Raw genomic sequence first — 27,222 nt, forward strand, 5'->3', positions numbered from 1 at the left:
AGGAGTTCAAGACCAGCCTGGGCAACATAGTGACACACTCTCTACAAAAAAATAAAAATAAAATACATTAATAAAAAGAAAGAATGGGGAAAAGCCTCTAAACCTTAAATGTCCAGAAAATATAACCTGAAACACTGTTATGTTAAATATCACAGGCATTTAGGTATAGTTTTTAAATAAAGTTTTTTATGTATGTCTGGTATAACTAAATTGGAATAAAATTCTCTCCAAGGTACAACCCTTTTTATAAGATATTATAAACAAAAACGTTAAGAGACAAAAATTTACTCAATGAAGTTTAAGTAGGACTCAAGAGGCCCATTTAAAAAACAATGAACTTGATCTCAACTCTATCCTTTCTTTAATCTTGCTCCTATTTCTCCAATGCAAATGATAAATTTCATACCAATTGTGAGACAGGGAATGATCTTGCTCCTGTTTTAGGGACAGTGAGTATATTTAAAGAAATGATACAGTTGGTAGAGTTTTTTTTTTTTTTTTTTGAGACAGAGTCTTGCTCTGTTACCCAAGCTGTAGTGCAGTGGCATGATCTCAGCTCACTGCAACCCCCACCTCCTAGGTTCAAGCGATTCTCATGCCTCAGCCTCCCAAGTAGCTGGGACCACAGGTGCATGCCACCATGCCCGGCTAATTTTTGTATTTTTCGTAGTGATGAGGTTTCATCATGTTGGCCAGGATTTCTCAAATTCCTAATCTCAAGTGATCCACCCACCTTGGCCTCCCAAAGTGCTGGGATTACAGATGTGAGCCACCGTGCCCGGCCAAAACTGCGACTTTTAGAACCATCAGATCTCACAATAACTCCCTCAGTATCATGAGAATAGCATGGGGGGAATCGCCCCCAAGATCCAGTCACCTCCCACCCATTCCCTCCCTCGACACATGGGGATTACAATTTGAGAGGATATTTGGGTGGGGACACAGAGCCAAATCACATCAGTTGGTTTTTGTTTTTTCTACTTTAATTTAGAGCAAAAGGTAAGGACTAACTTTGGACCCTTTCACTCCATCTTTCCCCTGCACTCAGACCTGTGAAGTGTTTCTCTCTGGGGCAGGGGCTGTAGTCCCTACCAGTTTTGTTGTCATGTAAAGTAAGTAGCCTCTTTCAGAATCCCTGCCACAGCCACCCCCAATTCATGATGAAAACACAGCACTAGTAATTAGCACCTCTTTTTCTCCACAGGTTTCTTCCTTCATATGGCCTGTGCCCCTGCTCAGTGTGGTGAGACTTCATTTCCTTACATTTAAAATATTTCCTCATTGGAGTGACTCAAAGATTTCGTGAGATACCTGTGGTGTCATGAAATATTAAGATTGGTTTTTGTCCACTGTGCTTGGTTTATAACTATCATATACCTTGTTACAGTCTTTTGCTATAATGTTGGGTGTGTTAGGGTCCAGGGGAAGGCCTCAGGAGATACACCCTCTCTCCATCCTTCCTTTCATCTGCCCCAAGGCAGGACTCTCATCTTCCCCTGCTTTTCTCACTGTGGATCTTAAGACCTTCCTCTGAGAGGGTCCTACTTCATACCAGCGGGGAGGAATGCTGATCTTATGAAGCTCCCCTAAGAACCCAAGAGGGCTGCGTTTCAAGAGAGAACTTCCAGATAGCTGAATGCATGGAGATTCCTGGAGGGTGGTGCCCCGGGGAGGATATGGAAGCTCCACATCTCTTCCCCCAAACCTCGCCTTATGTGTCTCTTCATCAGTATTATTTGTAATATGCTTTATAACAGACCATTAAACATGTTTCCCTGAGTTCTGTGAGCTGCTCTAGCAAATTAGTTGAACCCAAAGAAGGGGTTGTGGGAACCCCAACTTGAAGCCTGCTGGTCAGACATTTCAGAGGCCCAGGCTTGTGACTGGTGTCTTGGGGAATGGGAACAGTCATGGGGACTGAGCCCCTAACCCGTGGGATCTGACACTATCTCCGGGTAGGAACTGAATTGCAGGACACCCAGCTGGTGTCTATGGCTTGATGTGTGGGGAAATCATCCTATACATTTGGTTACAGAAATCCTCTTCCATGTTGATGACTGTGGTAGTGTGAGAGTGGAGAAAAAACACACTTTGAGAGAGTTTTTCTTGACACAACACTTATGTGAAAGTACTTGGTAAACTACAAAACAGGAGTAGACAGAGTAATAGAAAACATAAAATATACTGGTCAGGCGCAGTGGCTCACACCTGTAATCCCAGCACTTTGGGAGGCTTAGGTGGGCGGATCACAAGGTCAGGAGATCAAGACCATGGTGAAACCCCGTGTCTACTAAAAATACAAAAATTAGCCGGGCGTAGTGGAGCAGCACCTGTAGTCCCAGCTACTCAGGAGGCCAAGGCAGGAGAATGGCGTGAACCCGGGAGGTGGAGCTTGCAGTGAGCTGAGACAGTGCCACTGCACTCCAGCCTGGGCAACAGAGTGAGACTCTGTCTCAAAAAAAATAAAATAAAACAAAATAAAAATAAAAAAATAAAATAAAATATACTAATAATAACTATAAGGTACTGAGCACCTACTATGCACCAGATATAAAAACCAGATGTTATATATGCATTCAATTATCTTATGCTGTCCTGGTAAATCCCCACAGCAACCGCCCACATTTGGTATTATTGTCCCCAAGTTACAGATGAGAGAACAGGGGCTCGGAGAATTTAAGTTAGTAAGCGACAAAGTCCAGGATTCAAACCTCAATCCAGTCCATGCTCTTTTCACTACAATGCTGCTTCCAGGTGTCGGTTATTCTTTTCCTCTTTTCCTCACCATTCAGAGCTAAGGCAAAAGCACTGTTTAGTGCCCTTAAGTAATGGAAGATGAGATTACAGAAGTACAATTTTTGACCAAATTGCCCCTTGCCTACATGGCTGGAAAACATCACAGTAAAACAGTCAATGCGTATACTTCGAATCAGCCACAGATCTGGAAAAACCTTAGATCCCACACTTTCATGGTAGCTCTGCTGTATAAAGGAAAGATAAGAAAAAATAATATGAAATCTCCTACCAACCAGATATGAGCTTAGATTTTTCACCAAAAGTTCTCATCTGGTAGATTCCCAAATCAAAATTGGTATAGGGAAGGAAGAATGAAATAAAGTATAAAGACTTAGCTCTTCTCCATTTCTGAAAAAGTCCATTGTTGCTAAGCTGTTTTCCCAAACAGAAGAAGCCTTCTTTAGTCTCGAGGCTCAATTTGGTTTACAACATTAATAAAATGATATTTATACTCTTTACAAAAATCAAGTCTTTCATTAAAAGCAGGGTTTTGACCACACTACTCTTTCTATTCTTCCACTTAAAAAAACATGGGTGATTGTAGTATACCCACCAATTCCCACCCTCTTACAATGTTCACAGTGGTTCAAAGCCCTTAGAATAAAAAACTGCTCCAGAAAGTAACTCAGCCAATGTTCTTTTATTCTGTTAAGAAAGAGATTTCATCAGCGGAAGCATTGAGTCCCTTGAGGCTTCAGGGATAAAGAAAGGCTTCTGAACACACACTTCTCATGAGATAATCATGGTGGAGGAGACTTTACTCCTCATAATGCCTTCAAAACCATAATGAGTAGTGATTGTTGCAATAGATACTATTTCAATATGTATGTGCTCAGGGCATTTTTGCCCTTTATTAAATGACCTCTGTACATTTATGAACAGTCTAAGGATTGTCTACCTCAATACCTAAAAAAGGAAATGATGCCACTAAATAGCATCTTGTCTTCTATAGATTTTGCTTTCCAAACTCAGGTTCCATCATCATACTCAAAATCGTGTGTATCTGATGATCCTATGGGACCAAACTCTCAACTAAGGTTCTGGACTAAATGGCCAGGCTAATGCTTCATGATGCTCTTTCAAATGTCTTTATTTGATAGCCCTGGATTCTCAAGCCCTTCCAGATGGGTGGTTCTCAACTATGGTTTCAGATTAGAATAACCTGGGGAACTTTAAAATGTCTGGGCACTACCCCAGACCAGTTAAGTCAGTTCTCCAACCTCTCTTTATAATAAAGACTGTGGCTTGGGGTCTCCTCCCTAGCTGAGTGCCCTCCCCAAAATACACCAACTCCTCTAAGCTCTGTTCCCAGAAAGGCAACATTTCTAATGGCACTGTTCAGAATATGGTGGCCCCTCTCAAATTCTGACAACCTTGCCTTTTTAAAGGAAGGTGTTGCCAGCCACATCTCAAAAAAAAAAAAAAAAAAAAAAAAAAACCTGTCCCCCAGCCCCTGTATTTGGAAATGGCCATGGTAGGTAGCACACTCCCCCGACCCCATTCAACCCCAGCTCTTTTTCTGCCCACCGGTCTACAAAGTCTTCTCATATAAAAATGACATCGTCTTCCTTTGTAGTTCTGGCCAAAATCATCAGTTATCTCTTTTCTTTCTTGTTGATATCACCATGGATGGATGCCAGGAGGAGGGTTGTCTTACCCAACCACTTGGAGCGGAAAATCTGTGAAGTTTAAGGACCACCATCTAAAATCCTCCTACTTCATTCTATTTTCAAATTCTTCTTCTACATAACCTATATCTGGTAGTTAAAATTGATCTCTCCCCTCTCTCTCTCTCTCTCTTTCTCTCTCTCCCTCCCTCCCTCCGCCAACCACCTCCCTCTGATTTACCAAACCACTGCTTTGTTCTAGCCTAGCTCTATAATTTCATAAATGACAATAATTCCCCTGGCACGTACACTGTATTAATTTCTTAGGATAATCCCATGAATTGAACACTATCATTCCCACTTTACAGATGAGAAAACTGAACCTCAAAGGGTTTAGGATTCACAGATACTAAGTAGTATAAATAGAACTCAAACTTTCTCCCTGCCCTTTTCTTTCCCTCTCTATCCCATTCCTTTCTTCCTCTTCTTTGCCTTTTAAAGTTTTTTTCCTAGCATGCTATCAAATTAAGTAATGAAAAATAGTGTGTTTCTGTGTGTGTGCGTGTGTGTGTTTTTCAATGTTATGAGGCCAAGGAGAAAAGTGAATGAATGCGTCTTTTTATTTTTGAGACAAAATCTCACTGTGTCACCCAGGCTGGAGTACAGTGGCGCGATCTTGGCTCACTACAAACCCTGCCTCCTGGCTTCAAGCGATTCCCCTGCCTCAGCCTCCTGAGTATCTGGGACCACACCATCCAGCTAATTTTTACATTTTTAGTAGAGATGGGGTCTCACCATGTTAACCAGGCTGGTCTCAAACTCCTGACCTCAGGTAATCCACCCGCCTGGGCCTCCCGAAGTGCTGGAATTACAGGAATGAGCCACCGCGCCTGGCCGAATGTGTCATTTCTTTAAGGGAACATCTTGCATCTAGTTTATACCAAAAACTTTACTGGACCCGTTAACCCATGGTATCTTCCCTCAAAGGAGAATCAGGGACTTCTCCCCTTTGTTATGTCTTCACTGCTCTTCTTTTCATGCACTTGTAACATTATTTTGTAACGTTAACAGGCTCAAGATCCTTTTAAGCTGTGAGCTCCTTGAGAGAGTATTTCTTACTAAAGACTCAACAATTTTCTCTCCTTAGCACAATGGAATTGCTCAGCAAATGCTTATGAATGAAATAATATGCCACTTAAACATCAGAGTTATTCTAAAATGTAGGTGTTATGACTCCCATTTTACAGATGAGAAACTGAAGTTGAGATGGAATTAAGTGAGTTACCTAAAACTGTGGAACCAGGAAACTCGGGGCTTTTTCCTGTTTGGCACAGTCATCTATCTAACAATGACTTCCGAAATACCTCCAAGCTTAACTAGACAACTAGCTAATAAGTGGGAAAGCACTTTGGAAGAGATAAAGCCCTAAAAACACACAAAATGCAATCATTATCATCATCATCAACATTGTGGGGCTTAACTAAAGCATTTCCTTCCATTAAGAGCACTATTTTGAAACACTTAGCAAGGCATTTTCCAGTTTGTGCATCGCAGGATCCCATCTTTGCTACAGCGCTAGCTGTAAGAGTCATTCCCATTTTGGGGATGCTTGCTGAAGGTAGTGCTTTCAGAAGTAAACCCAATACTGCCTTGGAGTCACATTGCTAAGGGGGCACTGTGGCTGGGCACTTCTGACCCTGGTTCTCTCTGTGGCTGGATCAGCAAAAGGGATTGCTACAGTCTTCTCTGTGATACATCTTCAGCTCCCCCAAGCAAGAGCTATGTATGAAGATCTCTGTGGCTCTCAGGTCCAGCACAAGCACAGGTAAATAGAAAATGCCTATGAATGAATGATTGCCCAAGGAAAAACATTTTAGAGTTTATGTATTATCAGCAGGCAACAAAGTAATAACCACAATCAGTTGGTATGCAAAGTGTTCACAAGCTATGAAGAGTGCATTTCAGGGGCGGGAAACCCACTTGTCTCCAGAAAAGCCAATAGGAGAGTCCTAAGCTGGGTTCTCTGAAAATCAGTCAGACTGAGAGAGAGATTGACGAGCAGGAGATGTATTGGGGAAGCTTGACCTGTAGATAAAAAGGGGAGCGGAGGGAAGGGGAAAGAAGAAGGGAAGGGAAAAAGAAAGGGAAAGAGTGGGCAGAGGAAAGGTTGAACGGTGATGCAGTTGCAGCAGTGTCTAAAGCCAACCCCATGGGAAGCCCTGAAGCTGGGGTGGCTTTTACACCCTGTGTCAACCAGTGAGTACATGACTTTGGGTGAGGCAGCTCCAAAGGGCAAGTTCTGAAGGAGGCTGTTAGTGTCACAAACAAGTGGATTTCCCTCCCGTGAAATGCACTCTTCATTGCCTATGAACACTTTGCATACCAACTGATTGGGGTCATTACTTTGTTGCTCGCTGATAATACAAAAACTCTAAAAAGCTTTTCCTTGGGTGATCATTCTTTCATAGGCATCTGCCAGCATCAGTTGTAGTGAATGTGAAGTCCCTCATTATTTTTTTTTTTTTTTTTTTTTGGGGGCGGGGGACGGAGTTTCGCTCTTGTTGCCCAAGCTGGAGTGCGATGGCATGACCTCAGCTCACTGCAATCTCCACCTCCCGGGTTCAAGCGATACTCCTGCCTCAGCCTCCCAAGTAGCTGGGATTACAGGCATGCACCACCATGCCAGGCTAATTTTTTGTATTTTTAGTAGAAATGGGGTTTCACCATGTTAACCAGGCTGGTCTCAAACTCCTGACCTCAGGTAATCCACCCACCTGGGCCTCCCAAAGTGCTGGGATTACAGGCATGAGCCACCATGCCTGGCCCCCTCATTCTTGAAGGGGGATCTGAGGAGCACATCACAGTGTCCTCCACAGGAATTTTCTAACCACATCTCAGTAGGGTACTCCTTTCTGTTAGCAGGGAATCTCCATACTCTCATTAACCTTCTTTATAAAGTTCAAGTATGTTTATGAGGTAGAAGCATTAAGAGTCACAGACAGTCTTTTCTAAGCCTCAAGACATCACTAACACCTGGTTGGTATTATTAGGTTGGTACAAAAGTAATTGCAGTTTTTGCCGGTCAAGGTACATTTTACCTTTTTAAAATAGTAACTACCACAATTACTTTTGCACCAACATAATAAAATTTAAACTTAGGTATAAACTTATAACTGAAGTATAAACATCTTTTGCCACCTTTGGAGGGAAAATTTGTATTTTTCCTGATTAAAGTGACAGAGCCTCTGACTTACAGATTTGCTCTACTTGGTATGCATGATTGATGCATTTAGACTCCAATTCAATAGAGTAAACAATAAAGCATCCGTTCGGTTGTAATCCCTATCCAAATCTATCCATACACATGGTCTAGCCCAGCGCATTTATATCTATTAATATCTCATTGTAATAGCGGCCATTAATTTTACACATTTATAATTGTGTCATGCAAGTACCAATGAAACATTTCTAAACCTAAAATCCATAAACCCATATAAGACTACAAAATAGATGATCTGAAAGCTCTATCATCACCATCGGCCAAAATAAGTGAACATGGATATTAACAAACTTCTAGAGAATGGAATACTGTAACTCAATGAGAGACAAAACAAGATTGGAAGGGTATCAACTCCACACATATAACCACTCACGTATGTTCGTTCATTCATCTAATCAACACAATGTTATGATGCCTGATTTGTCCTGGGCACTGATCTAGTCATTGGGAAATGAATGATGAGTAGTACATAGTTCTCTCTACATGGAGACCGACATACAAAGATGCCAAGGGCAGGATAACCTGGGAAGGGATCATGAATTAGTCAGTCAATGGGTGAAGGAACAAAAGATAAATGCAACGACAAAGATATGAGCCCAGCACTATGGACATGCTCTGTGGAAATTGGAGGGGGCCTCCAAAGTACAGAACAATGATACTCCCTTTATAAAGATACTGGAATTTTCTGGGCACACAAGGGGGATAGGAAGAATTCCAGGAAGAATGCACTGCAGGGATAAACATTATTAAAGGGACAGTTAAATCAGAGTGATGTGAGGATGTCATGAGAGTTGTTCTCAAAGTCAGCAGGAAAAATAAGAATCTGAGATACTTGTTAAAATGCAGATCCCCAGACCGTGCTTTTAAAGAGACTGAGCAGAACTGGGGGTGACACTCAGGAATCAGAATTCCCACCAAGGGTCTCCTCTTGGCTGAACAGCAACACTGCTAGTAACCACTTTAGTCTTGACTGAAAATGTCTTAGATTTTCACCTATCAACATGTTTGCTGTAGATTATTTGATATTTGCTGGTAATTGATATTTAGCATCTTTAAATGGTTTTCTTCTATTCCTATTTTTTCTTCATTTTTATTCAAAGTGGCTGATAAATTACCTTAAATAACTTTTGAGTATTTCTTGATGGAATCATTTTAAAATACCTGTTTAAATATATTGAAGCAATGATAATCTGCTTCACAGCAGCTGATGATGTGAAAAGCATATGCCTTTGAAGAAAGGAGCAGTCTCTTATTTTGATGAGGCCCTACTATGTGCTAGGCATTTTACATTACGTCCATTGAATCTTTGTGAGACTTCTTCTGTACAGTTTGCATTTTTTAATCTCTGTTTTACATACCAGGCAACTGAGATTCAGAAAAAGTTGAGTGACTTGTCCAGGTCACACAGATGCAAAAATAGAAGTAAAAATGGCCTTAAAGTCACAGAAGCAAGGAAGGTACAAGGTCTAGAGTTATCTAAAAATTGATGTCATTTTTTTTTCTTTTCAAGAACAGAGTACCCCCCTGTTGACTTTAGCTGTATGTCTTTTAAATTCATCTTGTTCCTTCACTCATTACACAGGCACTTACTGGGGTTCACTGTATGTGTTAGGAGTTCCATGGAGAACACTCTAATGAGCAAGCAACACCCTTAACACACATTTGCTCCTGCCCATAATATAAAGCAACTGCAGTTCAGAGAAAGGCGCCATTCTCACAGGTGGAGAGAATCATGGGAGACTTCTTGTAGAAGGCAGTGTTTGATCTGGACTTTGAAGAATGACGTAGGATTTGAATATATTGAGATGGAGGAAATTGGAAGGCTACAGAAAAGCCCAGGAGTCCCATGGAGTATCTGCAGACAGAAACCAGCCCAGGTCACGGTTTTCTGCCTTGGAGACACCTGCACAAGGCATTTGTCCAAGGCTAAGTGAAGTAGTTACGTGCTCTCTCTCAGCCAGAACAATTGGTAAACATCTTTGCGCTTTCTCAAGAACTACTACACTAAAATACCTCTGTTCAAAACAATTACTGTGCCCATCACATACCTTGAGGTAAATTAACCTGTGGACACATGCCAACTCTTAATATCCTTTCAAAAGGCAAACACTGAACAATTGAAGTTGTTGGGGTCTGCTTTACTACAGAAAGGCAAAAAGGGATCCCAGAGAAGCATTTTTGTCAGCTCAGAATGTGAGGAATAGTAGCTGCTATTTATAAAATACCTACTGTGTGCCAGCCACTCTACATGTACACTCTCTCACTGCCCTTCACCAAAACACTGGGAAGTCACCGCTGTTATCACGATTTTCCAGATGAAGAAACTGAGGCTCAGAGTGGTTCTATGAGTGTTCCAGGTGGAAACAATCTCACAGGAGAGGCAAACCTAGAATTGTGAAATAGGCCTGACACCAAAACCCACATTATTCACATTTGTGTGTGTGTGCACTGGAGAGAAAATAATGGGCCTTATCTTTAACTATCCTGTGTCCCTGGGTTCCCAAGTCCCTCTGTTCCATAGCTCGATTTTTATTGGGCTATTACTTATCCTGGTCATTAACACCCCTTTTGCAACCTCTTGCTCTAACCCCTTGGCTACCTCTGATGCAGCAGCTCAGTGCCCTCAGTTCTGACTCATCTCAGCATGTTGCCTGTGCACAGCACTGCTTGAAAGACCAGCCACATCACGTGGCCAATCCCCAGGACAGCAGAGACAGGACTGCCCCAACAGCCTCCTTGCCAGCCCGGAATAGCTACCACTTCTTATCCCTAGCAGGGCACTGATGGCCATGCACAGAAACGAGGCCCTACAGGCAGACAGGTACATTTGGTACCTGGCTCTTCTGCAACCTGGCTGATGTGCTCCAAGCACATGGTCCAGGCAGAAGTGCCCCCATCTCCCAAAGAACAGAGCTTAGTAAGAAGAATGGGTAGAGCTTGTGGGCCATGTGGTCCTGAGCTCAAACTTAACCCTGCTGCATTCTGGCTGTGAGCAATAGACAAGTCTTCAAACTTCAGTCTTAACATCTAAATAAAATCAACAAAATAACATATACTTTGCAGGGCTTGTTATAAGCATTGGGTGAGTATATATAGTAGGGACCAACTGGTAATGCCTTTCAACTTCTGCCCTTTTGTAGTCTGGTATAGGGTGTGCCTTATTCACTTTTGTGCCTGTAGTATCAGGCACAGGGTAAAGTACATAGCAGGAGTTCAATAAAACAGGATGAATCTTGAACCTCACCCTCTCCCTACTCTCAAAACTCTAGGGCAATAATTGGCAAACTGTGACCTGTGGGCCAAATCTGGCCCACTGCTTGGTTTTTTAAAATTAAGTTTTATTGAAACACAGCCACACTGATTCAAACACATCGCTATGACTTCATGCTACAACATCAGAGGTGCAGAGATGCGACACAGAACACATTGGCTTGTAAAGCCGAAAAGATTTACTGTCTGGCTCCTTATGGAAAATATTTATGGACCACTGTTCTTGTGTAGGGATACTTTCAGTGATGGAGAGCACTTGACGGCCTCTTTATTTTGGGGGAAAAATAGAATTCCTCTGCTCCTCCCCCACCATACTTTATCTCCTCTTTCCCTAGTTTATTTTTTCTTCTTAGCTCTTACCACTACATACTATTTATTTTTGTTATATATGTTGTTTATTTTCTACCTCTTCTACTAAAAAAGCTCCACGTGTGTAGGGATTTTTACTTGTGCTAACTCCTATATACCCAGAACCTTGTCCAATGCCTAGCATACAGAGGGCATTCCACAAGTATTTGTGGAATGAATAAACACTGATTTCATTGAAGAGATTGGTTAGTCAAAGTGTGTTGAAGAGAGGACACCCTTTGGCTAACCAATCTCTTCAATGAAATCAGTGTTTATTCATTAAAAGGACCAGGGGCCCCTAATACCTATGAGGAGGATATTACTTTTCCTATTTTATAGATAAGACGAGTGAGACTCCAGTTAAGTCAGTGATTCTCTAACATGTATATGAATCACCTGGGACCTTGTTATGATGCAGATTCTGATTCAGGGGTCTGGGCTGGGGCCCTTGATGCTAGATCTCTGACAAGCTCCCAGGTGATGCTGATGCTGCTGGTCCATGGTCCACACACTGAGGAGTGAGGCTCCAAGGCTCCCCCTCGGGGTATATACTAGCACATAGGAGGACATCCTTTCCTTTCTGTTTCCTCTTCCTTATCTCCATGCCTCTCTCAATCCTATGGTCTCCGAGGCCTGTCCCTCCTCCTCTCCTACACTGTTGCCTGTGACCAAACACCTAGCCTCCAGACCTTCCCGTCCATAGCCTCCGCCTCCAGCATCTTCAGCCCCTTCCTTCTGCCCAGGCTCCTCCACTATAACTAAATCTCTGCCCAGGACTTTCTAATCCGTCCGGAGGCCAGTATCATGTTTCTCCTCCATTTTACAAAAAAAGGTGATCCTACTCATGGTCCCTAAGCAGGATGGCTTCCTCCTAAATCTTCATCCCTAAAACCTGTGCAAGTGATTTCTGACGGCCAAATGTCAAGGCCATGCCCAAGCCCACCCCATCCATCATCTGCTATGGCCAACTAACTCCCCCTGCTGCAAAAACCTTCTCCTCTTGGGCCTTATGTTTTACTCCTATCTGTCTGTCTGCTTTGCCAGTTCCTCTCCTCTTCTATTTCTATAATCCTGGTCAGTTCCTGGCCCTTAGCCCTCTGTTCTTGTCCTCTTTCTTCAGGCCTGCTTTCATTCACCTGGCACTTTCATCTGCCACCTCTCAGGGGAAGGTTCCAAACATCCACGTCCCATCTAGACTCCACTTCTGCATTTCCAAGTTCCCAAGGGATGTTTTTGCTTGGGAGCTCCACCAGCATTCTCATTGCAATATATCTAGAGTCATACGCATATGACTCATGACCATTTCTCACCCCAAGAGGTCTCTATTTCCAGGATAATCTGTTCTCCCTCCCATCTACTTCTGGGTAGCTTTGGGGGAATGACTTAGCTTCTCACAGCAATTTCTCTCCCATTAAATAGGGATAATGGTACCTACTGAACTAGGCTATTCAAAGGACTCAGTGAGCAAATGTGTGTACAAAATACTTGGCATGTGGTGGTGGTTTCCTATTTTCCTCTCCTGTATAAATGATTAAACATATATTACCTGTTCGATCCCTTTAAGTCTAGGAACTGGTTCATCTCTCACAAGTGCTTGGTGGTAGTTGGGAAGGGAAGACGGTGCTTAAGAGAAAATCTAATCACCTAAGGTTTCTCTATAGAAGGCAGGCTATTTGCAGTGGCATACAATATATGACCCTCATGGGGGCCCTGAGGTTGGTGAATATAAAATGAAGATAATTATGGAAACCCTGTGTCCTATCCAGATGCTTCTGCATCCTGCTACTGGTATGAGCTTCCTGCTCTGGGACCTGTGGCACAGAACTTAATGTCTGCACCAACTGAAAGGCCTGTAAATCATTGGACCTTCAACTGCAAGTATGTGCAGATCCATCCTCTGTCCTCTCATACTGCTCATCTTGGATTCCACCCCAGCACCCAGCACACAACACTATATAAAGTGGGCATTCAAAGACCCTGATAGGCAAACTGGCTGATAGAAGGATGGGGGTGAGATGCCAGAGGTGGTGATGGGTCCCTGTATGCCCACATCTGCTGTGAAACATGCATAACCTAAGAGGCCCTGGAAGAACAGAGGGGCTCTCAGGGACTACCATTTGTGCCATGAACTCTGTGGTTTCTGAAAGGGGAAATAAACAAAACTAATATTTCACGAGTGTCAACTCTGTGCCAGGCACTTTACAAAATCATCTCATCTCCTCTTCACAACGACTCTGTGAGTCAGGCACTATTATCCTCATTTTATAATTAAGAGAAAAGAGAATCAAAAGGTTTAGAAAATTTGCTCACGGCTCTATAACCAGTGCATGATAGAGGCAGGACATGAGCCCAGAGCTGCATCACTCCTAAAGCTCATTCTCCTTCCACCATAGCAATGACACACCATATTGTTTTGTACCTCCGTTCCTTTGCAGATGCAGTTTCCTCTAATCAGAACTTTAATTTTTTCAGTAATGTGTAAAGCCATCTCTGAATACACTGGTAACTATCCCCTGCAATATAAAAAATTTGTCACTCAACTAAGTGCTCCTGTACCACAGTATGTAGAGGCGTCTCTCAGCTGACGTTTCTAATAGGTGATGTTATGCTAGTCTCTTAGATAGGTTTGAATACTGTGAGGCTGAACCTCTGGGTTCTAGTCATTTCTTCATCCAGACCATCTGAAACATAATGTGCATGTTCAAAGCATGTTTGTGGGATGAATTAATAAACACATGGCATAAGTGATCTGGTACTTCCAGTATTGGTGATGGGGGTCCATTTGTTCCCATATAACATGAGGATGGTAGTACCCATCCTAAAGACCTGTGAACCCAACACTGAGCAGAGGGGATGGGGCAGCCTTTTGCTGGCTCCATCTTTATCTGTGAAGTCTTCAGCAGGTAATGCTGTTAGGCACAGCCTCTCTCATAAAGCTGAGTTTGCCAGAGGTGAGGGAAGACACGGAGTGATAAGTAATACACTTTACTGGAAGACAGGCATTACCTGTTTTAATCCCACTCTTTTGCTAGCTGGATGTGCCATGAATTCACATCCTTCAGTCTCTTTCTAAAGTCCCTACAACCTCTCAATTTCCAAAAATAGAAAGTGCATATTAGGAATGTGGGACTAGTTCAGGGGCCTTCTAACTTTTTATCACCAAGGATCTATTGTACAGAGTTGTTCTCCTTTGCTCTTATGTTTTGAGAATCTCTGTTGTTGTTGTTATTTATTATTATTGTTATTATTTTGAGACAGAGTTTTGCTCTTGTTGCCTAGGCTGGAGGGCAATGGTACGATTTTGACTTACTGTAACCTCCACCCCTGGGTTCAAGCAATTCTCCTGCCTTAGCCTCCTGAGTAGCTGGGACTACAGGCACCTGCCATCACACCCAGCTCATTTTTGTATTTTTAGTAGAGACGGGGTTTCACCATGTTGACCAGGCTGGTCTTGAATTCCTGACCTCAGGTGATCCACCCTCTTGGCCTCCAAAGTGCTGGGATTATAGGCGTGAGCCACCACACCCGGCCCTCTGTTTTATTAATAAGGAAAATAATCACTATTTTTTAGCAAGTGCAAAAAAATGGATAAGCAAGCACCCATCTATAACTTCCAACAAAATGCACTGATAACATAAGATAAATAATGCTAAACACCAAACACATAATCCCAGCCCAAAGCAAAGACACTGGATGTTTCTTTCACCTGTGAGGCTGGTTCTAGATAAAGTAATGAATCCCTGCAGATTTTCTGAAATAGCAGAAACAGCCAACGAATTCCTTTCTAAACTTGGAGCCCCCAGGGCTACCCATTCTCCAGGTAAAAACAAATGGATTCAGAAGTTGCTAAGACTGTGATTCTGTCTTATGTGTGCAAGTCCTACAGCAGGATTTGGTCCCCTGCTTGATGGAATTCAGGGATTCCTAACTAGAAAATTGCACTCACAAAGGAGAAACAGCCCTTCACATCTCTAAAAATAAGAGGAAAAAAATCCAATATGGCAGAAACATAACGAACTTGAACAATGACAGTACACTTTCAAATGGAACATATTTATGCAAAATAAAAACTTGAAGGCTACAGACAGCTTAGACAGAAGTGAAAATGAGAAACTAACAGACACTTGGTTGGTGCAGGAAATGCATGCTACAGGTTCCCTTACAGGGCACGAAGCAAAGTTAACACCAGCTCGATACTTACAAGTAATAGGAGTAGGAATAAGCATTTCTTCTATATATTGATGGGCAGTCAGATGAAGGAAATGTCCAAAATGGGGGAAAAAGAAAAGACAAACAAACAAGAATTAGATTTTTAATGAAATCTTGATTCTTAGAAATGCACATATTATTTCAGCATCCCTAAGCTCAAGGAGATGCAAGTTCCTCTACTAATCATCTTCGCTGAGAATCAGATATTTCCAGTAGTAGAAGAAACAAGAGAGACCTCTTCTATAATAGGGGAGCTCATGGCCTCACACAGAGGAAGCCAAGTTTCATGTTGGCTGTTGTAGTTGTTTCAAAGTTCTTCCTTATGGTCAGCCAAAACTAGCTTCCTTATAATTATGATTTTTTTTTTTTTGGTCGGCGGGGGGTGGGTGGGGGTATTGGATCAGCTCTCTGTGGCTTCCTAGGACTAGTCTACCACTCTTCCCTATGATAATGTCCTGTGATCTAAGCAACACTAAACTTCTGTCTCCTCTATTTCAGAAGAGACAGAATCACATCAGAGTCTATTTAGTAAGGTCATACCCAAAGCAAGGAAATCATGTAGCCAGTACCCAAGATGGCTGCCCAGTGATCTGCACTTCCTAGTATTCAGGCCCTTGTGGAGTGCCCTTCCACACTGAGTCAGGGCTGGCCCTGTGTGAACAGAATGTGGTAGGAATTATGTTCTGGGACTTTCCAAGCTGGGGAAAAACATAAGAAGCCTCTCAGCTCTGTCCATAACTCTCTTAGAACCCTCAGTCTCCATAGAGGAAGCCCAATTTCCCTGAGGCTACCATGCTGGAGAGATCATAGGAGAGCCTCTGAGACTACATAAAGAGAAAGAAATGTCCCACCAGCCCCCACCATTCTACTTTCAGCCAATCAAGATACCTCAGCTGAGACCACTGACATCGCAGAATAGAAATAAGTCATTCCCTTTAAGCTCTGCCCAAAGTGAAGACATATGAGAAAAATAAATAACTGTTGCTCTTTAAGTCATTAGATTTTGGGGGTAGTTTGTTACATGGCAGTAGATGACCAGCACAAAGTCCAACCTTATCTTGGAAGAGCACTGTACTGAGAGGGAGGAGTTCCAACCTTCAGTCTGAACGGACTCTACCTTGAATAAACTCTCCGTGCCTTCATTTCTGCATCTGTCCCTTAGGTGCATTAAACTAGATCAGTAATCTTCAAACTGTGTTCACAGAAGTCTGGGGGTTCTATAGCAGGCACTGTGTAATGAAGAAGGAGGGTACTGAGCAAGTGAGGCTGCTGGCCCCCACCATCCACCAAAGCACCTGCACTTTAATCTATTTTATACATCGAAGTTTCATTTAAGATATTATATGGCTGAGAATTCCATTCTCTAAAAGAAAGCTTGCCAAATCACTGGCTTCAATCTCTCTCCAATGTCCCTACTGGCTCCTGGCTTCTAAGCAATCACAAAACTCAGATAAAAGCATGATATTCCCTTTGTTATGACTTTTCTTATGTTGTAAGAAAATAAATAGGCATGTTCTTATTTCACATCAGATTTAGCTATCGTGACAATAAGTGATACATTTGCAGATTGAGAAAAATGGCTAGATAATTCAGGTCTCCAAATATCCATCTGAGTAGACAAGAATGGTTTCCTTTTTTCTTGAATTATTTGATTACTTGCAACCATTATCCCATTTGCTTGGTACAGGAAAATACAGTCTTTATAACTGCGGAGTGGGGGGACATGTCTTCATAGCCCTAAATTTTCCCATCTCAAGTAGGAAATACCCAAAGCTCCCAAGATGGGGCTATCTCTAGTCTTTCTTTCATCAATTGGCAAAGCCCAACCCTACATACCAGAAGGAAAGTGAGTCTAAAAGATAGGAAGCCACAGAAGAAGGAAAGCCCCACACCTCCTTAAGGGGCTGAGCTGGGGAAAATGAGCCACAGTGCAGCAAGATCTGGTCACAGAGAAAACTGTTCAATATCCTAGACTGAAAGAACGGTGACCCTAGATGATGAGAAGGTGAAGAACTGGGGACTGCGATGAGTGGGAATTGGAAGCTCCTACAGAAAGTCATCAAATCCCCCTCACCAGCCATACAGGTTGGCACTGTAAGGAGATCATTTCTCCACCTCACTGCTGGCAGGTTCAGTGTCTGGAAAGTGATTCCCCTGGGACATAAAACTCAGGATCCATTTGACGAAGACTTATAGGACACCTGTGTTTTCTGTATTGTCAAGAACACTGAGCTGAGAATCAAGAGGCCAGCATTATAATCTCAGATCTTTCAATTGCTCATTGTGACATCTTGGGCAAGTAAGTTCTTCTTCTTCCCTTTGGACCTCTATTTCCTGATCCATGCACTAAGGTGGACAGCATAGATGATTGACAGCTCAAACAGCTTTGAGGAGTGGAAATACAATAAGCCTTAGCATCTCAGCACCATCACTTGACTAACTGCATGACCTCGAACAAGTCACTAAACAGCCCTGAGTCCCAGTTTCTCTCTCTCAAGCTTGGGGGCAATAATTATGTATTCCCAAGAATCACCATAGGCACTAGCATTGTATTAATCTAAATTATACTCACATTAGATATGATATGTAATATATAAAGTATTTTATGTAAATTACATTAATCTAAATTGATATTAATCTAAACATCTGGAATGTATTAGGGCTCAATAAAGGGTGGTTTATGTCTGCACCTCATCCACAGACATAAGGTTTACTGCTTTTTATTCTGGTCACCAGGAACAAAGTGTTCCCCTCTTTAGGAATAATAAAATAAGAACAAATACTTATACAGCACTTACTATGTGCCAGGTATTGTTCTCAGCTTTAGCACACATTATTAACTCATGTATTCCTCACAGCTGCCCTAAAAGATAGGTATTATTGCCATTTCCACTATTCTGATGGAGAAACTGAGGCAAACAAGAAGTAACTTCATATCACACAGCTAGTAACTGGATTTGATAGCAACATGGCTCTAAGGCTTATAGCTCATGTTCTTGACCTCAAGCCTGTGCTGCTTTCAAGGAAGGAAGAAAATGGATATATCTTGAGAAATTTGGGGAGTCAGGCATTGGGATGTCACAACTTACCTCTTTCAATCCTCCCCACAACCCTGAGGAGCAGATAAAATTACTCTCACTGTCCATATCTCACTAGGTCAAAGGCTCTGTGTATCTCTGGACCATTTGCAAGGCTTCCATTCCGAGCTGAATGCCCTTACTGTCAGCGGCCACCTCCTCCTCAGCTACATTGAGCATTCTGACCTAGTTTTTCTGCTGTCAACCTTCAGGATTCACCTTGGCCTGAGCTGAGAAAACATGCTTCCTTCTTCACCTTCAAACCACAGACCACCTTTTCCAAGTTGCTTTTCTGAGTTATCCTGGGTGTCACCAAAAGCCTTCTGGTGCTGTCTCTGACCCAGCAGGAAGGCAACTTCAGGATAATGGTAACTGACAAACTTCTATTCATTGAATCTTTTTTCCCAATTAAACTGCAAAGTCTTCTAGGTCAAGTATCACAGGTCTTTACTCTGTGACCAAAACAGTTTACATGTGTGTTTTTTTCTAAACCTTGAAGAAGATTTACTGAAGGTCTAAATTTACAAGAATACAGTGATATTGCAAGTAACAGATTGCCTGAAACCAAAAATCCTAAGCGGGAAGACAGCTGTGCTTAGAAAACAAAACAAAACAAAACAATAACCCCAAACTTAATAAATCACATACTGCAGAACCTTATTTCAGCCAGCTGACAGGATTGACTTCAGGCACAGTTTTCTTTTGTTCCATACAATTTAAACAGGACAAAGTTGTCTATCTAACCACCCATTTGACTTTCTACCCATCCATCTAGATCATAAACCCACCCGTTCAGCCATCTATCCATCCATCCATCCATCCATGAGCCTATCCATGCATGCATGTATGCCTGTATGCCTGCATGTATCCATCCATCCATCCATCCATCCATCCATCCATCCATCCATCCATCCATCCATCCATCTGTCCATCCACCCACCCACCCATCCATCCAATAATCCATCCATCGTCCATTTATCCATCTTTCCATCATTAATCCAGTGGAAACTTCTCAAGGGTCTATTATATCCTTATCTCTGTCAAGTACAGACAGAAAGACAAATGAGATCCTAATCTAGCCCATATGTCTTATGAGAGAGTCAGACAAGCAAATTATAAAGCAGATGATAATAGCTATCACTTAAATAGTGGGAGAACAATTCTGTGTCAGGTACTGTTTTAAGTATATTGCATGAACTATTTTATTTAATCTTCACAGTAACCTTATGAGGCATTATTATCCTATTTACAGATGAGAAAAGTGAGGCTCAGAGAGGTTAAGCAACTTTCTCATGTTTACACAGTTGTTAAGTGGCATGGCAGGGATTTGAATCCAGGGAGTCTGATTTAAAGAGCCTGTATTAATAGCTATTATGTTGTATTATCTTCTGTCATGATCAGTTCTATGATAAGGCAATGCAGGGAGCTGTGAGTCTATACCTGGGGATAGGGGTGAGGAGGGAAAACAGGCAAGATAGCCCAGAATCTGGGATGCCTGAGTGGTAAAGTAAAAGAGAAGTCAGATGGAGGAGAGGAGAAGGGAATGTTTAGGCAGATGGAACTGTGTTTGTGGTTTGGGCAGATGGGTTAACAAAGTGGGAACAGAAAGATGTTGGAAGGGCTAGTTCCCAAAGAATTTATGGAGCTTGGTCTCAGTCCCATAGGTTACGGGGAAAACCCAAGAAGTCACATGGCCAAATATTTGTTGTAGGTGAATAATTTTTAGCAGGAGGGTGAGGAGAAAGTCAAAGGCAGAGTGATTGTGGTTACACAATCACTGACTGGCCAACACAAGAAATATTTGTTGGGGGCTTCCTTTGCAGGGGCCATGGGGATGGGGAAGGTCAGCAGTGTGTAAGGTGGTTAAGACACAAAATCAAAAGGTGATTAAAAGTGAACACATTGAAGAGGACTTCCAAGTTCCCAGCTTAAGTGGCTGCCCACGTGAGTGCAAGCAGAAGGAGCAGGATTTAATTTTCAGGTGTAGAGGAAGGAGCAGTTTAGAACAGGATGAACAGAAGATGACATATTTTGTTTGGGCGTTTGGGCTTTTTTCCCACCTCAACAAATCACTCAAAATTATGCCACACAATTTGGCATCTCAGCAGGTCCTGTTTTATATTTAATCCAGATTAGATGATGTTTCAGAGTATGGACTCCATTATCAGATTGTCCAAGTTTGAGACCCAACTCTGCCATTTATTAGCTATGTGATTGCAGGCAATTTCCTTAAACTCTATTTCCATTTCAGTTTTCTGATCTGTAGTACCCTTAATAACGTGCACTGCCTCTTTTAGCTTGGCCTGAGTTAGCTTTTCTGATTGCCTCATTATTTTGTTTCGTTTTGTTTCTGGGTAGACAATGTGCTCTCTGAAGGCACAGACCATGGTATGTCTTCCACACACTGCCCTCCAGCCTTGCCTTACCACCCTCCTACCACAGGACTTGGTGCACAAACCATCAATGCTTAATGTTGACATTTAGGTCTGTTCTCCGAGTGAAGCTCTCTTGTACAATGCATAGAGAGTTGATCTGTTCTAATTCCACTGGGTTCTCCCATTCTATATGTTTTTAGGAAATTCTCAGTATTTACAAGGCACACTGGAGACGAGGATGAATCAGAATAGACAGCTGATGGTCTAGTGAGGAAATAGGATGCAAATACAAAGGAAAAGTATAAGGCAGAAAACAACATGAGTCCTCGCAGAGGGGATCCAGATGGTGAAGAGATTCTGTCTAGATCAAAGGTCAGGAAGGGTTTATAGGAGAAAGTGGCTACTGAATTAGTCCTTAAACATGGGTAATAGCTGGTCACATGGAGCTGAGAAACACAGGCTTTGAAGAAGAAAGTTCATAAGCAAAGCTTACGGAGCAGAGGTGAGAGACTTTAGGAGACTTGTCAGAAAAACTAAGAAAAAAACCCCAGAAAAACCAAAAAGTTAAGAAGAACTAAGAAACTTGTTTCCATATGGGCAGGGAGACAGTATCACTTACAAAATTCCCCAGGTGACTTAGACATGTGCTTCTTCCCTCACTCCCACCTCATGAACCATGGCTATGGAGAAGAAGCCATTGAAGGGCTTTAGATGACAGGTTTGGGAGTACGAGCTTTATTTTTTAACATGATGCTGACTACAGTGTGGAGGATAGGTTGGAGGAGTGGGGCACAGTTAGGAAGGTCAGTGAGGAAACTCATGCAATAGGGCTATAGAGGTCTGACCCAGGGAAAAGACAATGGAGGAAGAGGAGGGTGGAGGGGAGGGAAGGTGGAGGGGAGGGAAGGAGGGGGGGGAGGGAAGGAGGGAAGTGGGAAGGGAAGGAGGGAAGGGGAGAGAGGGAGGGGGGGAGAGAGAGAGAGAGAGAAAGAGAGAAAAAGAAGAGAGATAGAGAAAGAGAGAGAATGTAACTAAGAGAATGTAAATCATCCAGGGCGTTGGAATCTCATCTGTTTGATGTTGGGATAGGAGGTAGTGCCTTTGAATGAGATGGGAAACAGGTTGGGGAGTAGGTAATGATTTTGGCTTCGACTATGAAATGCCTGAGGGATTTTCAAGGTAGATGTCCAGGGGCAGATGATATGGATAATGGAGCTCTAATAAGAGAGGACTGATCTTCAGGCCAGCAAAACTACAACCACTGGGTAGTGTGATGAATACACAAATGAAGACTGGCATGTATGGCACGGTGGTTGCATGCAGAGGAGCATCATTGGATCTTCCTGGGGTAGGAGGCTGGTGGGAAGGCTTTGCTGAGATGGTAACATTTGGGAGACCTACTAGGAAGAACAAGAGGCTGAGAGTCAGAGTGTGATAGGAACTTTGTAGGTTAAGAGAAATCTCAGGACATTTCACTGAGGGAAACAGCATGCACAAAAGACAAATATAGTGAAATTGGGAAAAACAAGCCCCAGAGAGGAAAGTGGTGCCAGAAGGTGAGTCACATGTTTCTTAGTTCAGGATTTGCTTATTTCCTGTCAGTCTCCACGGACTGACAGAGTAGAAGTTAGCAGCATGAGCTCTAGAGACACAGAGACTGGGTTTCCACATCGACTCTGCCCAAAACCTTCACCAACTCACATGATCTTTTTGAACTTCAGTTTCTTCTTTTCAAACAAACAACAGACCTACCCTACTATGATTATTAGGAAGATTAAAATCAGAATATGGCTGCAGTTTAAATGAAAAATGATGCAAATTATGTCAGTGTGTGAGCATTGATTGCAACCCTGCCATTAGCATATTAGTAATGGGTTTGGAGCTGGCTTGGTACAGTTGATGGTCATGTGGAGATGAATGTTTCTATAGATACTGCGCATTGCAATTCCTTAGGCAGGTTCAGGGAACAAAGCCTATTTCAATAATTAGCTCATTTGATCTTTAGAATAGCCCCATAAAACTGGCTACCTTTCGCAGAAGGGAAAGCAAAGGCTGAGATTTGTTAAGTTGCTTCTCCAAGGTTAACAGCAAATAAACAGGACTAAAAATTTGGAGCCAGTTTTTCTGATGCTCTGTCCACAGCTACAAGGTGTGCATCCATTAGACTGGGAGCTACTGGAGGGCAGGTACAAGTCACAGAAAATTGATGTATAACCAGAGATGCATATAAAATGTCAGAATAGACATTCATATTTATACTCAAGACACTCCAAACACACTCTTGGAACAAAATTTTCCATTTGGACAGGCAAGGAAAGTTTGGCAGAGTTCAGGCTGGACTAGGAAGAGCTGGGCAGGGGAGCAGGGGAGAAGATAGGGTCTGGCTAGAACCATGCATGGTACCAACTTTGAATACACCTCCCTAAAATTTCCTAGTTCTTATTTGAAAATTAAAATGTGGTGGACAGGTTAGTGAGGATCCAGACAAGTCCAGGGGTGCAGATCTTGTGAAAAGTCCTGCATAACTTGGCTTTGTTGTTTCCCTATGCATAAGTGCATGGCCATGCTTTAAGTTTTAAGGGACCATGTTCAGACTCCAGGAAGTGTGTCCCAAGGGATAAAACTGAACTATATGAAACTTGTGTGTGCATACATACAATTTCATGCTCCACAAACAAACATTGAATTGTAGACCTTCTTGTATGTGAGTGGCTAATGAACACCTTCAACTACTGAGACATGCTGGTTAAGGCAATAAGACTTGATCTTTTCACCTTAATTTGCATGAAAGGCACAAAGTGCCCCATGGTATGAAGTTAAGAAAACATAGAGTTGGTCATGCAACCTTTTGACTGCTGATTTTGGAGGAGTGGGGAGGATGTCTAACAGTTCTAAGGGGAGGAGGCAAGGAATGAAGATGATCAGGACCGCAGTGATGAGTTAGTGATGAAGGTCTCTCTCGATGTCAGGACTTAACATGGTGCTCATGAAAAGGAGGTACGTTTTACTACATAATGACATGGGGTACCAATTACAGAACATTCAGATGTGATCTCTAGATGTGATCAACAGATCCAGAAGAAAAAGATGGAGTCACTATCTAGTGACAGCAGAAGGATGGATATTGTGTAGCTGGTGTGGCTAAAACCACACTGGTAGTTAACTCTGTCAGTGAGGGGCTCCAGGATCCCTTCTTATAATGTTCATATCATCCTGTGTATGTCCATGCAATCCTAATTCCATATGGTTCCACATTCAGTATAGCCCAGTTCAAACAGCCAAAGATAATGCAAAAAGAATTCTAAACTTTAACTTCTCTTTCAAACTATAAGAGAATCCCATTTAAATCACCCACCAACATCTCATATCCCTTTCTCCTTTTCATTTCTCAAGATCTCCCTCCCCCCATTACAAAACAAAACCAAGCAACAACAAAACACCTCTCAGGTTTTGTTGATATTCTCTCTTTTCCCTCCTGTATTTTGTTTTCAGTTATCTAAATATACATTAATTAAGCTTTTTTCATTAAACCATTCCCTTCGTCCTTGGATCTCAAGCCCATTCTCTGTCTGTCTTCTAGTTCTGTGTCATAAAAGGAAACCCCTAATAGGAAGAGAAGGACTCTTTGGAGAGTGGCAAGGAAGCTCTAAAGTCAATAATGACAAACCTTCAGGGGGAGAAGCTAGGGACATCTTATGTTTGCTGGAAACATCTGTGGCTATAGCTTTAGGGAGGCTTTGAGTCAGTTGAACATATTAGGAGTAGGAAAAAACCAGAAAGTGACCATGTCCATGCCCAGGGAAGGCAGGGAGAAGACCCAGGCAAACTTAAGCCAGTGGACGGGTTGCAGCAGGTGTTGGCCTCTGTGAACTCCTGAGTCCAAGCACTGTAGGTGATGATAGGACACTGAGGAGATGTTAAGGAGGTATGTTTTACTACATATGTAGTATCCTGAGCTATGGTGATAAGCCTGTTACTTGGAAGTTTCTTTGACTTGAATACATCTTCCTTTGAGGTAGATGTAGATAGTATTCTGGCCAACAGTAAGTTGGTAGCAGACTCAATTAATCAGTGATATATATATATATATATGCAGCTGGGGGTAGCTGGGAAAGAAGAGGTGCACAGAATTTTGCTTTCCTTTGGGGCATCTCTAGACACAGGAAGGGATTGTAGGTAAGTGGAAAGAGTGCAGTCCTATGTGCAATTTCTCTCTTCTTCCCCATTTTCTCCTTTTCTCCTCCTACCCTCCCCTCCCATCTGTAAACTGTTCCAATCAACTAGGCCAACAAAATGTCTTAGTTTCTTCAAAAGATGCTATATATGTAAACACTGAGTAGCACCCCACAACATGCAATGCCCAGGTTTTGCCTCCTGGGGAGAAATGGTGATCATGTGATGCCTGTTGATTGGGTCTGATGGACAGTTTTGATAGACATGAGAGATGATAAAGATACTCAGAAGAGGTTAAAACTACCACAAAGGACTCATTTTATAGTTGCTCCCACCCTGGAAACATAAAGCCTTTTCCTCCTTCCCAAAAAGTCACACGTTTCAGAAATAGCTGTGAGAAGGAAGTGAAATTTCTTCACAATCTCACAGACGATGGTGACGTGGGTTAAGCCAGGCTTTAGAAAGAGCAAAATTGGAAGAGCGTATCTGATTTACAAATCAGTGGCAAAGAATAAGAAAATTCCAGGTCTACCAAAGAGGTATTCAGTTCCATTAATTTGGGTGGACAATCCCAAACTCACCTCTGCCTCTAATACATCTGTAATTCTAAGAAACATTTCAATGATCTTACACGTACAACGTGCTTACTCCCCCAGGGAAATCAAAAGTCATATACTACCCCATGTAATAGCAACAGACTAGTCACCAGGACATATAATGTGGCCATGTGTTATCAGTGATGATGGTGATATGACAATGTAGTGTTGACCTTAACCCTTTGAGGGCTCTTCACCTCCAATATTAACATAGTACCTTCTGTTACCGCTCGTTTCTCCAACCAGAACATCAGAGCCTGGAGGAGAACCTTAGCTCTTAAGCCATTCTGCTGGGAGCTTGAGGCAAGACATGATCCTATTAGACAATAAATGTCAAGAAAAGATGTCCTCACAGTATAATGTCCTGGCCAGAGGCAGGTACAACTGATCCAAAGCAGAATCATGAGAAAGAGACAGAGGGACATCCTGGTGCTTGCATAGTCAAGAGAGGGTTGACTGGACCCTAGTATTTCTAAATCACTGATCGCTGGAAATGGGGATACTGCTTTTTTTTAAAAAAAATTCTGCATTTTATATTCATGTGGTTCCTAAGGTAGATGCTGGAATTAGTTGTCAGGGGTACTCTGTCCCTTTGTTTTGGTGGGAAACACATTTGATGAGCATTTTTCATCCTACAGATGGAAGCAAGTTCCCAGCCCTTGTTCTTGGGGTTGCCCTGAACTTTGTGCATAAGCAAACCCAGAGTTTCAGGCTGAGGTGTTGGTTTGGTTAATAATGTAGAAGGCTTTTTTGCCTGGGAGCAGGGCACAATACACCACATAGTATTATAATGTGGATAAATGTTTTGTTTGCTATGACAGACTGAGGAGTGGGAAGGTAGAGACTAAGGTTGGGGTCCTGGCATTGAAACTGAGAAGACGTGGAGGTGGGAAGTAGATGTGTTAGCATTGTGGCAGGCAGGGGCTAAGGAGAGGGGCGAGTAAGACTCCCTGTTTAAAGGAATAACCAGTGCACCCTGGGGACAGGGATAGCTGATATTTACCCTTTGTATTTTCTTCCCTCTCTGTAATTTCCTTGTATTATCCTCAAGCCTTGTGAATGCCTCTTAAACAGAAGATGCTGGTGTAGTAAATCTTGGGAATAAGGGAGGAATCTGCATGCTTGCTTTTATGAGAAATGCAACTGGAGAAAACACACAGTATGAGCAAACTGGTAGCTGGCCAGAGGAGTCCAGGGAGACATGCTGTTGAGAGGTGACAAGCAACAGCAACCCTGCTGGGAAGGTTTCGTGGGACAGGGCATAGTACAGAGCCTGTAATAGGACTTGTAATTGGGAACTCTTATATCATTGTAGGCTTTATCTCTCATGGAGAGGGCGGCCTGGGATGCTATTATTTGACCAATGGAAATCATGGGCAAATGGAGGTGAGAATGGTAAAACACTACTTTCCTGCAACTGTGTTTCTGGACTCATCTATGTTCCTGGGGCTCCCAAGCTATCCTGATGACATGATTGATTGCAACACAGCA

The 27,222-nt window shown here is 42.4% G+C and overlaps 1 protein-coding gene across 1 annotated transcript in view; it reads right to left on the bottom strand.

The window, feature by feature from the left end:
• PTPRT (protein tyrosine phosphatase, receptor type, T) overlaps positions 1 to 27,222 on the bottom strand; it is a 724,687-nt gene that overhangs the window by 141,491 nt on the left and 555,974 nt on the right. The window lies entirely within an intron of this gene.

The sequence above is a fragment of the Mandrillus leucophaeus genome, unplaced genomic scaffold (assembly GCF_000951045.1).
Source record: "Mandrillus leucophaeus isolate KB7577 unplaced genomic scaffold, Mleu.le_1.0 Scaffold516, whole genome shotgun sequence".
Lineage (NCBI taxonomy): Eukaryota > Metazoa > Chordata > Mammalia > Primates > Cercopithecidae > Mandrillus > Mandrillus leucophaeus.